Source organism: Haematobia irritans, chromosome 3, assembly GCF_050003625.1.
Source record: "Haematobia irritans isolate KBUSLIRL chromosome 3, ASM5000362v1, whole genome shotgun sequence".
NCBI classification, from domain to species: Eukaryota; Metazoa; Arthropoda; class Insecta; order Diptera; family Muscidae; genus Haematobia; species Haematobia irritans.
The window spans coordinates 164,571,985-164,583,675 of record NC_134399.1 but is presented as its reverse complement, the minus strand read 5'-3'; the positions used below and the strand labels follow the sequence as shown (position 1 = coordinate 164,583,675).

At 34.2% G+C, this 11,691-nt stretch overlaps 1 long non-coding RNA gene across 1 annotated transcript; it reads right to left on the bottom strand.

Annotated features, from left to right (window-relative positions):
- Positions 1-3,209: 3,209 nt before the first annotated feature.
- Positions 3,210-4,752, bottom strand: LOC142230410 (uncharacterized). The gene is made up of 4 exons (XR_012720678.1): positions 4,486-4,752; positions 3,643-3,716; positions 3,483-3,575; positions 3,210-3,412 (listed from the first exon to the last, which is right to left on the bottom strand). It is a non-coding gene; the product is annotated as an uncharacterized LOC142230410 (long non-coding RNA).
- Positions 4,753-11,691: the final 6,939 nt, after the last annotated feature.

Below are 11,691 nucleotides of genomic sequence, written 5' to 3'. Positions count from 1 at the left end.
TTGAAACTTTGGATTAAAAAAAAAAAAACTTCAAATATGGGGTAAGACTTATTTTTGGGATTTTGTATTTTTGGTTTGTAGACTTGTTTTAGAATTAATTATAAATCTTTGGATTCAAGCAAGCTATTTTCGAGTGTAGCAAAAAATAGGTTGTTCTTCTTATGTCACTTTTAAATGTACATCAAAAAAAAAGAAATCTTCCGGCGATGGACTTTATTTCACTTCATAAGAATTTCTTTAGAAGTGGTATATTTTCTTAATATATTTTAATCTTTATAACCACTCCCATAGAGTGGTGACAGGGGTATAATAAATTTGTCATTTTGTTTGTGACTCATCGAAATATCGATTTCCGACTGTATAAATTATATAAAGTCTTGATCAAGGAGAAATTCTAAGACGATATAATCATGTCCGTCTGTCTGTCTGTTGTAATTAGGCTATAGTCTTCAATAATGAAGCTATCGTGCTGAAATGTTGCACAAACTCGTCATTTGTCTGCAGGCAGGCCAAGTTCGTGGATGGGCTATATAGCAGGTTGGCTGATAAGTCCCCGGCCTAACAAAGAAAAACACATTTTTTTTTCAAAATTCGTTTTTATTATTCAACATAGTTCCCTTCAAGAGCGATACAACGATTATAACGACCTTCCAATTTTTATACCCACCACCATAAAATGGTGACGGGGGTATAATAAGTTTGTCATTCCGTTTGTAACACATCGAAATATCTATTTCCGACTATATAAAGTATATATATTCTTGATCAGGGAGAAATTCTAAGACGATATAAGCATGCCCGTCTGTCCGTCTGTCCGTCTGTCTGTCTGTCTGTCTGTCTGTCTGTCTGTTGTAATCGCGCTACAGCCTACAATAATGGCGCTATTGTCCCCAAATTTGGCACAGATTAGTTTTTTGTTTGCAGGCAGGTCAAGTTCGAAGATGGGCTATATCGGTCCAAGTTTTGATATAGTCCCCATATAAACCGACCTCTCGATTTGGGGTCTTGTGCCTATAAAAACCGTAGTTTTTATCAGATTTGCCTGAAATTGGAAATCCAGATGTATTTTGGGACCATAAAGAGGTGTGTCCAAAATAGTCCGTATCGGTCTATGTTTTGGTATAGCCCCCATATAGACCGATCACCCGAATTTGCTTCTTAGGCGTCTAGAAACAGTATTTTCTATCCGATTTGTCTGAAATTGAAAATCTAGAGGTATTTTAGGACCATAAGGAGGTGTATCGAAAATGGTCCGTATCGATCAATGTTTTGATATAGCCCCCATATAGATCGATCTCCCGATTTTGCTTCTTGGGCGTCTAGAAACTATATTTACCATCCGATTTACCTCAAATTGGAAATCTAGAGGTATTGTGGGACTATAAAGAGGTGTGTCGAAAATGGTCCGTATCGGTCCATGTTTTGGTATAGCCCCCATATAGACTGATCTCCCGATTTTGCTTCTTGCGCGTCTAGAAACAGTATTTTCTATCCGATTTGTATGAAATTGAAAATCTAGAGGTATTTTGGGACCATAAAGAGGTGAGTCGAATATGGTCCGTATCGGTCCATGTTTTGATATAGCCCCATTATAAACCAACCTCCCAATTTGGAGTCTTGGGCCTATAAAAACCGTAGTTTTTATCCAATTTGCCTGAAATTGGAAATATAGAGGTATTTGAGGACCATAAAAAGGTGTGCCGAAAATAGTGCCCATCGGTCCATTTTTTGGTATAGCCCCCATATAGACCGATCTCCCGATTTTGCTTCTTGGGCTTCTAGAAACTATATTTTCTATCCGATTTTCCTGAAATTGAAAATCTAGAGTTCTTTTGGGACCATAAAAAGGTGTACCGAAAATGGTGCCCATCGGTCCATTTTTTGGTATAGCCCCCATATAGACCGATCTCCCGATTTTGCTTCTTGGGCTTCTAGAAACTATAGTTACCATCCGCTTTGCCTGAAATTCTTGAGCTTCTATAAACTGTATTTATTACCCGATTTGCCTGAAATTCGAAATCTAGAGGTATTTTTAGACCACAATTGAGGTATATCGGTCCATTTTTTGGTATAACCCCCATATAGACTGATCTCTCGATTTTTACTTCTTGGGCGCTAGAGACTATGTTTTCTAGCCGATTTGTTTGAAATTCTGGAGGTATTTTAAGATCACAAATATGTGATTAGAAAATGGTACCTATCAGTTCATGTTTTGGTATAGCCCCCATATACACCGATCTCCCGGCTTTATTTCTTGGGCTTCTAGAATCCGTAGTTTTTATCCGATTTGCTGGAAATTAGTAATATATAATGAAATTTTAGACAAACGAAATTTCCTTTTCTTATAAAGTATTTTCGTTTATTCAACTCTAAAATTCTCCAAAATAGCAGGCGCACTGATCATGAAAATTGCTTCAAACTGAAAGTAAAATTTCCAGATTTTAATCATCGTATTTATTTAAATAATGGCGGAAAAAATCTTTAAGATTTCAAACCAAGGCGTAATTTAATCATATACACGATATGTTTATAATTTCTCTAAAACTCAAACAAAATTGGTTCTCATAAATCTAGAATCTTATCTGGTCTTCATAGGTAGAATCTTTAAAGTTTGTCTTCGGGAGCTGACTGCCTTAGGAGAAGATTTGTCATCAAACCCCCTAAAATTCTATATATTATCAAGTAACCCACTACGACGAAGAGTTTTCAAAGTAAACTATCATATTTGATTCATGGTGGTGGGTACACCGAAAAAAAAGTTTACTATTGTTTACGAAAAATGAACTAACCCATAGTAAGAATGACCATGATTTGGCGCCTAAGATTTTTTTCATCTAGATAAGTTCATGATTTTCTTATAAATAAGTTTATGTATTGCATCGTATTTTAGTTCATTCTTACTACGCTGTGGGAAGAATGTACTTACACTCATTCAAAATATTCCTGCTATCCGGAAAAATGAACAAGTTTTTGGGAATCCTATATTTAGAAATTGGTTTCAAATAAACTGTTTATCAGTATAATTTTCAAAGAAGTAAATAAATTGAGGAATTAAAGGTACAACAAGCCTGTATACAACTAAGAAATTTTTCGTACAATATAAGACCATTTTTCATAACTACCAGTACTTTATTTCAAAAAATTATTATTATATTACATAAAACTATGGCTTATGATATACAATAAAAGAAATGGTTTCATTCGTACGCTGTATGCTGTTACTTTTCGGTAGTTAGTAATTGCTTCTTCAAAAGAGTAATATTCTATGTTAGTAGAATGAAACTAATTAATATCAATTTCCATTTTTTATCCATATGAAAGATATATGCCATAAGTTGCTATTTTCATTTCATTTTTGTCCAATTTCACCGATATCGCTAGTTTTTGTTGTGTGGATTTGCGTCATAAGCCTCTGAAGTTAAAAAGGTATATAAAATATAAAAATATTATCAAATTCTATGGTATTTTGATCTTTAACTTACAAGAGAATTTTCTTAGAGCAAATAGGGATATCAGCTTAGTTAGCATTAAACAGTAAGAAGATTCCAAAAAATACCATTAGATTTGCTGTCATCCTGCAAATGAAAATTATTTTTAATAAATAGAAATTTTGGCTTTATTACAAATGGACGAAAAACTTACCACATTGAAAAAAATCATCCAATTACTACATTAGTGGAATCATATCCATGCACAAATGGGACATTTTTGAAATCCTTCTCCGAATATAAATGAAATAAAAATATTATTAAATTAGATATAATTTCCACTTGTCAATATAGCATTTAGTATTTATGGTGGATATTAAGTTCGAGTTTAGTGGCTAAAATCCCAATTTTTCATGATTAGTTTTCTTTAGAAATACATGGGAACAAAATTGAACCGTTTTTGTGTTCATTTAAAATTTATATCAAATTTTTAGTAATTTGAGGTCGCTGAATCCAAATTTACACTTGTTTTTTTAAGAGCTCGACTTTTTGAGATATACGGTTATGTTCAAAATTAAGGCACTTCCGCTATATATGTTGGAATAACTTGAAAACGATTCATCATATTAAATTAAAAAAACAGCGTTCTACATAAGCTTAAAAACGATTTTCTGTTCTTAATCGTGTAATCCATTTAAAAAATATAAACTTAATAAAAAACTTGTTTCGAGCTATTCTCCATCAAGTTATATTTAAATTTGCATCGAAGGCGTATAATTTTATACTTTTCTTACTGATTTATTTCTGATTTTAGCACCTAAACTCGAACTTAGTACACACCTTAAGGACTCGCTATAACATAAAAATATAGACTCAAAAAATTGTACTGTGATCCAGATGTAGAGTAAATATAGATCATTTTATTACTACTCATTATGAATATTTTTATGTAAACCAATTTAAAACCGCACTAATTTTAAATTATTAATAGAAATATACAGTTTCTTAATATGTGATTTATTTTTTATCAATATAAAGTGTTTTTGTTTTCTCTAACATCACACCATTCACTTATCAGTTTCTAAAATGTTACGAAATAAATGTATTTTTATTAATAAACACAAATACCGCACGCAAGCGCACCACGTGTGCGCTTCATAAATGCATCAACAGAACTGAATGCACCAATAAAACTCAAAGACACAAATAGTCATAAAAGACACATATGTAAAGAAAAACAACTCCACACACACACATGATCCCTTTCTGATCTCGCTATTGCAACAAAACAACTATCACCACAAAAGATACCAACAACACACATTCCATAACATCATCGCAATAACAAACACAAAAAAAAAAAAAGATGATGCAATAATTTCATAATTTCTTCTCACTTCAATTTCCAGTATCACGTTTATTGATTAGTTGGTATTCTATCTATAGGATAAGGTAAAATATATTCAAAATTTACGAAGAATCCATAAAAAATTATATACACCCGTCAAGGATTAAATTAACTACTTTTTATTCTACTTTATCTAAAATTTTCAATGTGAGGAAATTTACTCCAACTTATAGTAAAAATCGCAATAAGCTGTAGGAAGCCGCCATACGAATCGGTACTGTGGTTAAGTTAATTTTTACTACAAAAATTTTTTTCCATACAAAAAATTTTCTTAGTAAATTGTCCACATTTCGTAGTAAGATTTTTATATTGCCTATGTCTTTTTATAATACAATCAACGATGCATTAACTATTGTATTGGAAATTTATTTAAGGAAAAATCCGTCCCATTTCGTAGTTAGTGAACTAAAAAACATTTACTGAAGTTTTATAAGTTTTCCTTTAGCTAAGTTAAATTTCGCAGTGGTTACGAAAAATTAACTATATTACAGTAAATTTTTTGAACTATGTGGAAGTTAAACTGGTCCTAAAATTAACAAGACACCTTTTTTTCTGTGTATTTAAAATTCGGCCCGGCCGAATTTACTGCTGTATATACTTGTTTGATACCATTTTGGTAGTACTCCTTCGGATTGCCTCAAAATGCGAGGGCGGTTCGGCAACTTCTTAGCCTATCTATGCAAGAGAATAGTTAGTTTTTCAAAAATATTTTTACTTTTCAATATAATCTCCTGAAACTTCAATGCACTTAGTCCAACGCCTTCCTAACAATTCTATCCCTTGATTAAAATAGTTTTCCTCAAGGTCTTCAAAATAGTGGTTTACAACTGTAATTGCATCTTCATTTGAGGTAAAACGCTAGCCAGCAAGGATTTTTTTGTTAGATTTGGGAACAAGTAAAAGTCACTGGGAGCTAAATCAGGAGAATAAGGTGGGTGGTCAAGCAACTCGTACTTTAATTCGTTGAATTTAGCCATTGTTAAAATACTCTTGGGCGCTGGTGCGGTGTCTTGATGAAAAATTATTTTTTTGTGTTGTAAGCCAGGACGTTTTTCTCGAATTTGTACATTTAATTGATCCAAAAGGTACTATTGAGTACTATTGCACTCTGAATTTTTTGTTTTACCCTTTTGCAGATAGTCAATCAAACAGTCCCACAAAACCGTTGCCATAACCTTACCAGCCGATTGAAATGTTTTTGCCTTCTTTGGGGCACTTCCTCCAGCTTCAGTCCATTGTTTGAATTGTTCTTTTGTCTCTGGAGTATAGTGGTGGATCCATGTCTCATCAACAGTTATGAAACGACGCTTAAAATCCATTTTATTTCGTTTAAAACGATCCAAACAAGAAATGTTCATTCTTATGCGTTTTTTGATCGACTGTTAACAAATGAGGCACATCTTCCAGAAACCTTTTTTATCTGTAGTTCTTCATGCAAAATTAAATGGACTCGATCATTTGAGATGCCCATGATATTAGCAATTTCATGCACTTCTATTCGTCGATCATTTAATACCATATCATGCACTTTGGCTACAATTTCTGTTGTTGTTGCGGTTTTTAGACGTCCACTACGTGGTTCATCTTCAATGCTTGCACGACTACGTTTAAATTCAGCAACCCAATTTTTTTACTGTTGCATATGATGGAGCACTTTCACCTAACACATTCACCATATCATTATGAATTTCTTGTCCGGATAAATCTTTTTATGTAAATATTTAATGACAGCACGCATTTCTACTTTTTCCATTGTAAAAAAATTGCCGATGTGTCTTTTTGGAACACCTGTTTCTATATGAAGGAGTTTCCAGATCGAAACAAAATTTAACATGTGTTCATAACAGAGATGGAAGTTTCCAAAACACTTAACTTTTTTCTGTTTATACCGCGCTTTTTGTGCTAGGCTAAGAAGTTTCCGAACTGCCCTCGTAGGCCTCAGTTTCGGCGATCACCTCTTCATTGCAGCCAAATTTTTTCCCTGCGAGCATCCTTTTGAGGTCTGATAACAAGAAAAAGTCGCTGGGGGCCAGATCTGGAGAATACGGTGGATGGGGAAGCAATTCGAAGCCCAATTCATGAAATTTTGCCATCGTTCTCAATGATTTGTGGCACGGTGCGTTGTCTTGGTGGAAAAACACTTTTTTCTTCTTCATATGGGGCCGTTTTGCCGCGATTTCGACCTTCAAATGCTCCAATAACGCCATATAATAGTCACTGTTGATGGTTTTTCCCTTCTTAAGATAATCGATTAACATTTCTCCATGCGCATCCCAAAAAACAGAGGCCATTACTTTGCCAGCGGACTTTTGAGTCTTTCCACGTTTCGGAGACGGTTCACCGGTCGCTGTCCACTCAGCCGACTGTCGATTGGACTCGGGAGTGTAGTGATGGAGCCATGTTTCATCCATTGTCACATATCGACGGAAAAACTCGGGTGTATTACGAGTTAACAGCTGCAAACAGCGCTCAGAATCATTTCTTTTGGTCAAATATGAGCTCGCGCGGCACCCATTTTGCGCAGAGCTTCCGCATATCCAAATATTGATGAATGATATGACCAACACGTTCCTTTGATATCTTTAAGGCCTCTGCTATCTCGATCAACTTCATTTTACGGTCATTCCAAATCATTTTGTGGATTTTTTTGATGTTTTCGTCGGTAACCTCCTCTTTCGGGCGTCCACTGCGTTCACCGTCCTCCGTGCTCATTTCACCACGCTTGAATTTTGCATACCAATCAATTATTGTTGATTTCCCTGGGGCAGGGTCCGGAAACTCTTTATCAAGCCAAGTTTTTGCTTCCATCGTATTTTTCCCCTTCAGAAACCAGTATTTTATCAAAACCCGAAATTCCTTTTTATACCCACCACCATAGAATGGTGACGGGGTATAATAAGTTTGTCATTCCGTTTGTAACGCATCGAAATATCGATTTCCGACTATATAAGGTATATATATTCTTGATCAGGGAGAAATTCTAAGACGATATAAGCATGTCCGTCTGTCCGTCTGTCTGTCTGTCTGTCTGGCTGTCTGTTGTAATCACGCTACAGCATTCAATAATGGAGCTATCGTCCTGAAATTTGGCACAGAATCGTCTTTTGTCTGCGCGCAGGTCAAGTTCGAAGATGGGCTATATCGGGCCATGTTTTGGTATAGCCCCCATATAAACCGACCTCCCGATTTGGGGTCTTTCGCTTATAGAAACCGTAGTTTTCATCCAATTTGCGCGAAATTGAAAATCTAGAGGTATTTTGGGACCTTGAAGAGGTGTGCAAAAAATGGTGAGTGTCGGTCCATGGTTTGGTATAGCCCCCATATAAACCGACCTCCCGATTTGGGGTCTTTCGCTTATAGAAACCGTAGTTTTCATCCAATTTGCGCGAAATTGAAAATCTAGATATATTTTGGGACCTTGAAGAGGTGTGCCAAAAATGGTGAGTGTCGGTCCATGTTTTGGTATAGCCCCCATATAAACCGACCTCCCGCTTTGGGGTCTTTCGCTTATAGAAACCGTAGTTTTCATCCTTTTTGCGCGAAATTGAAAATCTAGAGGTATTTTGGAACCTTGAAGAGGTGTGCCAAAAATGGTGAGTGTCAGTGCATGTTTTGGTATAGCCCCCATATAGACCGATCTCCCGACTTTACTTCTTGGGCTTATAGAATCCGTAGTTTTTATCCAATTTGCCTCAATTTCAAATTCTAGAGGTATTTTAGAACCATAAAGAGGTGTGCCAAAAATGGTGAGTAGCGGTCCATGTTTTGGTATAGTCCCCATATAAACCGATCTCCCGATTTTTCTTTTTGGGCTTATAGAATTCGTAGTTTTTATCCAATTTGCCTGAAATTTAGAACTAAATCCAGAATCTGATATAGTCCTCATAGGTGAAATCTTTAAATTTATCATCGGGAAGTGTCCTCAAGTCATCAAGCCCTCCTGAAATTTCAAAGGAAACCCTAATAATTGGTTCATGGTGGTGGGTATTTAAGATTCGGCCCGGCCGAACTTACTGCTGTATATACTTGTTTTTCATTTCGTTCACAATAACAAACGTTGCTTCACAAAAGACGCTCTTTCTCACAAACTAATTGACTTACAGACGTCAAATTTTGACACGAATCATTTGAAGGTTGGTACTATATAAAACTAATATGCATTTAATACTAGCGACACCATCTATGTGTCAGACTTAGAATTTCACCACGACCCAGAATATATATAATTTATGGGGTCTTAGAGCAATAGTTCGATGTGTTACAAACGGAATGACAAAGTTAATATACCCCCCATCCTATGGTGGAGGGCATACAAAACGTATAAATTCCAATTTGTCTTCTCGTAATGTGTATTCAAAACTTAAATTTAAATGTGTCATAATTGTATCCTTACTGAAATTCTTTTGTTCTTTGGCTCTGAAAAATGCCAAAGTATTAGTGTAAAGATAAAATTTTTAGAGCCGGACGTGCTTTATTTCGTATATATAATTTTTTTAATCACTGCTTTCATTTGAAATTTTTGAGTCAAAAATTTCAGAGCGCTCACTGGTAGAAGCTCCTGGGCAGATTCCAGACTTATATTTTATAGTAAGTTTGAAGTAGTTTACCTCCAAAATTGTTTGGTAATGGGACTTTTGCCGGATAACACTTCCCGCTCAGTGAAAAACACAAAGTTTCATAATACTTCTCTATTTTGGGAGCAAAGAGAAATCCTTACAGAGAAGCAAACTGAGTAATGAATTTAACCCTTTTATGTCGTTCACAAAAGATATTGGCTTTGGAAATGACGAAACATTCAATGATATGATAAAATTACATTTTATCTCTTCAACTGTCACATAATGCAAAAATGACATAATTTCAATCATACAAAACGGTTACACCTTTTTTGGAAACAGAAGATGAATGATGCCAAATTGAAGAAAGGGCAAAAAACAAAACGAAGGACCTCACAACAAATGATCTGAAAGCGTGGGTACAAACCACAAAAAAAAAGAAGAGAATGCAAACCAAAACGTTTGGTTAAATGTGTTAGGGTAAAATGGCCTTATCAGCATTTCCTGTCGAAAGTTTTCACAGTATTCTCTCCGTGTGCGATGCCTTTCTTTTCATTTTATTTCACACCATATAGACGAAATTTAAATAAAAAATCTACGGCTGTTGCAAAAATGAAAAAAGAAAAATCGTAAACAACATAAGTTTTCCACAAAGAAGCAATGAAACAGCTCTAACTCTTCGCTTTATAGTGCTGTGCTTTCAGAGAATTTGTTTGTGGAAGAAAAGTGTGTAAAAACGATTGCCCGGAAATATTTAAACATTTTTCTTGCCAAGCAAATGCAATGAACAACAACAAGAAAAATCAAGTAATCATCTCTTTCCCGGACCCTAGGGCTTCCCCATCATCTCTCCCGATTTTGGTCTATATTCTTGTTATTGTGAAATGACGTACATTTAGATAAGAAAGTGTTTGTTGTTGAACGAATCTCCTTTTCTACCCCACTCCCAGCTCCCTGAGCAGGGCCCGATCTGAATGGAATTTGCCATCATTGCCAAGTTTTTCTCCGTCAGAGAAACATATTTGCCTGAATGTTACGCTGCAACAAAAAAAAGGCAACAATTTTATTTAATGCACTCTCATAAATAATGCAACATTCTGATAAGATTGGTGAAGGGCAAAAGCGTTTTTGGGATATCATAAACACATTCACTTTGCCTTCTTTTTCACATAACGTTAACATTGAATTTTCCAAAGAATTTGGCTGAAGTTAATATTCGAGGAAGAAACTTAAATAATCAATCATGCGTGAATTTCCTTTAAGGATGAAGGCATACTAGCTGCCTTTGTGCTTACAAACAAAAAAAAAAACAAATTAAACAACAGGGTAGCTGATATGTAATGCAACAAAATAAAAAACTATATGGAACCATATGGAAGTATATGTTACAGAAGCGATTTTTTACAATAAAATTATATGTTTACAATAAAATGAACCATCAACGGAATAAATTTGTCAGTTATCACATGAGCGGCTTGGGACTGATAGCAATCTAAAGCTGTTTGTTATAAATAACAGAAATGCGGTAGTAGCCACAGTTGCCAATATTGGTCGAATCCTATCAAAAATGGTAGATGTTTAGTAGATTGGTAGAATTTTTGATGTTTTAGTAGATTTTGCAAATTATTCATCTCCAACTAAGAGGTACTTCACAAATTCTCTATAGCAATACAATTTTACATAGATTGCAACTAAATGAATTTGAAAAAATGAAAATACAACATTTTGATGAACATTTTCTATAGAAATAATATTTTGACAAAGTTTTCTCAAGAAAAACAATTTTGAAAATTTTTTATATAGAAATAAAATGTTGACAAAATTCTCTATAGAAATAAAATTTTGACAAAATTTTCTATAGAAATAAAAGTTTAACAAAATTTTCTATAGAAATAAAATTTTTACAAAATTTTCTATAAAAATAAAATTTTTACAAAATTTTCTATATAACTAAAATTTTAATAAAATGTTATATAGAAAAATGTTGACAAAATTTTCTATAGAAATGAAATTTTTACAAAATTTTCTATAGAAATAAAATTTTGACAAAATTTTTTATCAAAATAAAATTTTGACAAAATATTCTATAGAAATAAAATTTTGACAAAATATTCTATAGAAATAAAATTTTGACAAAATATTCTAAAGGGTGATTCTTTTGAGGTTAGGATTTTCATGCATTAGTATTTGACAGATCACGTGGGATTTCAGACATGGTGTCAAAGAGAAAGATGCTCAGTATGCTTTGACATTTCATCATGAATAGACTTACGATCTGCCACAACGTCGAATTTTCAGT